A 5,206-nucleotide genomic window follows, 5' to 3' on the forward strand; every position below is an offset into this window, starting at 1 on the left:
TCCTGTCTGATTTTTTTTTTTTCCTGTTAAACATGGAGACCCTTCCCAATCTGGAGATTGAACAAATATTCATTTTCCTTTGCTGTTTTTGTGGTTCGGTTTTATACTTCATCTACCCCGTCTCTTCACTGATTATCAGAGTCACGTATGCTCATTGTATAAAATGTGGAAGAGGTGGAAAATGGTGAGGATGAGAGGAAGAGCCCCCTCCAGAATACAGCCATTGCGACATTCTTGCATTTCTCCCCGCTCTTTTTCCTGCCCACATACATATGCACACATAAGGACATTTGTGTCTTTACATAGATGAAATCTATCACATCCAATCCTGTATCCTGCTTCTGTGATCTAAAATAATGTTAGCGAGGCACCTGGGTGGCCCACTCGGTGGAGCGTCTGACTCTTGATTTTGGCTCAGGTCATCATCTTGGGGTCGTGAGATGGAGCCCGGGTCGAGCTCTATGCCCAGCACAGTCTGCTTGTCCCTCTCCCTCTGCTCCTCCCTCCTCCACCCTGCCCAGGAGGCGTCAGTGAGGTCACCCCTTGCCATCATTCAGAGAAATCTTGCCCTCTGTAGCCAGGGTGAGGCTCCTCCAGCCACCTCGCTCATCTCGCAGCACACACCCCCAACATTTTTAACTGATTAAGACTGGGTATATACTCAAAAATAATTAAAAGCAGAGATTGGAACAGATAACTGTGCAGCTATGTTCACAGCAGCATTATTCACAATAGCCAAAAGGTGGAAACAACCCAGGTGTCCATCAGGAGGCGAATGGAGAGACAACAACATGTGGTCTATCTGGACAATGGAGCATTATTCCATCTTCAAAAGGAAGGAAACTCTGACTTAGGCCACTACGTGGATGGCCCTTGAAGATACTGCTCTAAATCAAAGAAAGCAGACACAAACTGATGAATACTGTATGACTCCACTTCTGTAAGGTTCCTAGAGTGGCCAAATTCATAGGAACAGAAAGTAGAACGGTGGTTACCAGGGGCCGGGGAGAGGGGGACATGGGGAGTTAGTGTTTAATGGGGACAGTGTCAGGCCTCACTGTGTGAGGGGCTTTGGGCATCCCTTCTCTTTGCCCAAGTCCAGCCTTCACACTACAGCTCCTTTGAGGAGTCTCTTGAATTCTGGCCTGGGATGGCGCGTTGAACTAGAACCCAGCTGCCCCCTTTGGCTCCGCCCAGTATCTCTTTTGGCCGGAGGTATAGTCCATCGTGGTTGAGCCTGCTGTCAGCCCAGCCCCCTCCCGCCCCAGTGCACTCGGTGTCCCCTTACCTTGCCCGGGCAGTCTCTCCTGGGAGACTTGAGACACGAGAACTTGAAGCTGAGAGGGTTGTCACTAGTCGGTGCCCTCAGATCGCCTACAATGTTGCCGTGATGGGTAAGAGTCCCCACTGCTCTTGGCACCTGCCTCCCATGTGCTCCTGAAGCTCCTGCTGATATCCCGTCCACTTACCTACCTGGTAGGGCAGATGCTGTTTTCCTCTCGAGTGTTTGCTGAAGTCCAGGCAGTCTGATGTGGTGGAGAGCCCATCCTCAAGGGCTTTGCTTGGGGGCTGTTATTCCATGTCCCACCCGGGATCGCTGGCAGCCACTGGTGGGGATCTCTGGATTCTGGACAACGGTCCTAGGCCTCTGATGGGGGTGATTCCAGGCTGGAGAAAACAAACGTGGCTTGGGTTGGCTCTGGTGTCTGGGAGGCCACTTGCAGGTGCACGCAGGGGGCGGTGTGGCACAGCCCAGGCGGAAGGAGCCGAGCCCCGCCGGCGGTGGGGAACAAAGCCTTGCTGTCCAGTGTATTTGGCACCTGCAAGGAAGCCAGACTTAGGACGTGGGCAGAGAGAGGAGCAGCTTTTGTGTTTTCCTGTCTGTAAAAGTCGGGGACTGTGATTTATGCGGGTAAGACGGTTTAAAGCAGGACTGAGGCTGACATTTACAAAACCCTTGCCCTAATTTATTGTCGTTTCGGGTGTGCTTTGGAAAGAACCTTTGCAGGTGATTTATATTCAAAACTCATTATTTACTTAACAGGTTTTATGAATTCATCTCTTCCACACTATTGAAAAAGGTATCCTTGTATTTGTGTTAAGTGCAGCATGAGTTATTGTATGAATAAATCATATTAAATTTGCCATTATCATTGTGTGTGCAGTTCTTGCTGCTGTTTTGGGACTGCTTGATGCCGCCTGAAAATCCGTGAAGCCGGTTAACAGACCTCCCTCCTGACGTGCAGTTTCGCCCCCTTACAGTACCCGACCTGCTCCCACCCGTGGGAGGCCAGGCCAGGCATGGGGGGCGGGGGAGGGGCTTGTTCCGAAGGAGCCGAGTTATTGGTGGCAGCTGATTTCTCTCAGCTTGCCCTGCAGTTAGAGACTCCCCAGAGAGAAGGAGGAAGGGGGGGTCACCAATCGGGTAGGCCTCCATTTAGGGAAACCACTTAAAGGAAGGCTGACTTGTCTTCTTGAGGGAAAAGGGTGGGTTCGTGGGGTGCCAACTGGAAAAGAGCCCACTTAGTGCTTTTGACTTAAAAGGGCTTTAACAAACCCTGGCTTGTCATTTCCACCTTTCCTTATCGATGGCTTTGAGTGAAGATTGGGAAGGCATGCCTATCATATTTGGGGAAGAAAGTGAGAACACCGGAAGACGTCATAAACTTCTGAATGGGTCAGGACAGGCGGGGAGGATTGGGTCAGTCTAAGCAGGTGAAGTATGTCCAGTGGATTTATTTGCTGACTTATTCATTGTGATGAGGCAATACACCAAGTTTATTGGTCCGCAGTTTAACAGGCACACACAGGTATGCAACAACAAGTCATTTTCTATTTCATCCCACGCCCGGCCAGCTCTCTGTCCTCAGAGGCAAGCATGGGTACCCATTTCTTGTGAACTGGTGAAGTTTGAGAAGGATAAATGTGGGCCTAACAACTGGGCCCCAGGACCAAGGTGCTAAGGAGGGATGACCCAAGGGAGCAGTGTCACGTGTCCGAATGAACCTTCAACATTTTGGTCAGCGGCTCAGTGCGGGACTTCATGCAATGTAGGTGCCAGGAGTGAAAGCGATGTCTGGCTCCATCCGGGAATCCGGGAGGAGGGAGGCTGTTGGTTGCTCTGCCAGCACCTAGAGAATTGCGTTTAGCTGAGGACCTGGAGCTGTTGTGGAAATTCGGACCCACGGGAGCCCCGACGTGTCAGGTGAGCAACAGTTGAAGGAGGAATGTTCAACTTGGAGGAAAGAAGACTTGGGAGTAGGGCAGGGGGTGATGAGGCATGAGGGGCAGAGCATGGCATGGTCTTGAAATCTCTGCAGAACCACCCTGGGCCAGAGAGATCGGAGCAGCTCTCACGGCCCCCAGGGAAAAACCAGCACTGGATGCTGCAGGGGTGCGCTTTTGGACAGCAGCTCGTGGTGGGGAGAGCCTGGTCCTACACCTGGAGAACTCTGTCACCTAAGGTACGCCAGCTTCGCCTGGGCTGGTGGTTCTCTGTGGGAGTGGGGGGCCATTCTGCCCTCAGGGCACATTCGGCAACTTCCGGACTCATCTTGGGTTGTCATAACTGAGAGGGGGCAGCTACTGGAGTCAAGTAGGGGAGAGGCCAGAAATGACAACAGGCACGCCCAGGGCAGCCCCCACGACAGAGAGCTGACTGGCCCCACGTGGCCGTAGTGCCAAGGTCCAGAAACCCTGATCCTGACACAGGCAATCGTTTGCCAGAGAACTAACTACTAAGACCCCTTCTGTCTCTGAGACGTTTATGATTTGGAGAGTACACACTCAATTATTAAAATAACTTGCTGACTACACAAGGTGAGTGGCCCTTTGCATGTAGACTTGAACATCTTTTTTAAAGAATTTTATTTATTCGGGACGCCTGGGTGGCTCAGTCAGTTAAGCATCTGCCTTCGGCTCAGGTCATGATTCCAGGGTCCTGGGATCGAGTCCCGCATCGGGCTCCCTGCTCCGTGGGGAGCCTGCTTCTCCCTCTGCCTCTGTCTCTCTCTCTGTCTCTCATGAATAAATAAATAAAATCTTTAAAAAAAAAAAAGAATTTTATTTATTCATTTCAGAGGGAGACAGAGTGCCCGCGATAGTGAGTGAGCAGGGGGAGGGGCAGAGGGAGAGGGAGAGAGAGAATCCCAAGCAGACTCTGCATTGAGTGCGGAGCCTGACATGGGGCTCGATCCCATGACCCTGAGATCATGACCTGAGCCGAAACCAGGAGTCTGACACTTAACCGACTGAGCCACTGAGGCGCCCCTTGAAAATCTTTAAAGAGGGCAAGGAGCTTTCAAATCAAGATGAAGAATTTAAAACAACAACAACAACAAAACACTTCTCTAGTAATGGTTGGATTTCTCCTTTCTCCCTGTCCAGAGAGACTCTCCCGTCTCAGTTTGCTCCCCCTAGAGAAGAGGAGTTCTATATACTAGGTAATTTCTTTTCAAAAACTATATTGGATTCTCCGTTATTGCAAAAGTGTTTTACATATTCATCACAGAAAAATTAGAAAAATGTACAAAAGCAAAGGCAATAATCCACCAGCACAGTTACTCGGCGTAGCCCTTCCTAGGCAGAATATATTAAACCATTGGACCCTATTCTACATCCTGTTTGTTTTTCTATTTTACAACCTGTTTTTCATGCTGCATAATTTCTAAGGGCTTTCTCAACTCCAACTTTCTATGACACCCAAATCTGAAGCCTTTCCTTGTGAGCATGTGACAGTTTCCTGGAAGACAAAAGCAGAAACCAGAGAGTTTCCTTCCTCTTCCCCTTCAGCTAGTAAACATGAATATTTCTACCAAGGTTAAGACTGAGACTGCTGCTTTGCCCAGCCTTGGCCGTCACAGCGCCATGGGGTGTAGACATCCACCCGCAGACCGTGTGGATTTTACCCCTGTGAGTATATCCTGAACCCGTCCAGGTCTCTATCTCTACCGGTACCATTTTGTGTCCCCATCCCCTCTCACTGGGACATGCGACCACTTCCAGTTCGCAGGGTTCTTTGAAAAGATGATCTTGGAAAAACGCAAATCTGATGGTATTACTGCCCACTGTTTGCATCTCCCCCACCCTCAAATATTTCAATGGCTCCCCACTGAAATGAGGACAAGCAGAAAAACACTTTCACCTGGCCTTTGTGTGTGCAGTCCCTCCAGGGTCTGGCCCCTGCCAACTGGCCACAACTCCTTGT

Source organism: Leptonychotes weddellii, chromosome X (assembly GCF_054177405.1).
Source record: "Leptonychotes weddellii isolate Sample4059 chromosome X, ASM5417740v2, whole genome shotgun sequence".
In the NCBI taxonomy this organism is placed as follows: Eukaryota; Metazoa; Chordata; class Mammalia; order Carnivora; family Phocidae; genus Leptonychotes; species Leptonychotes weddellii.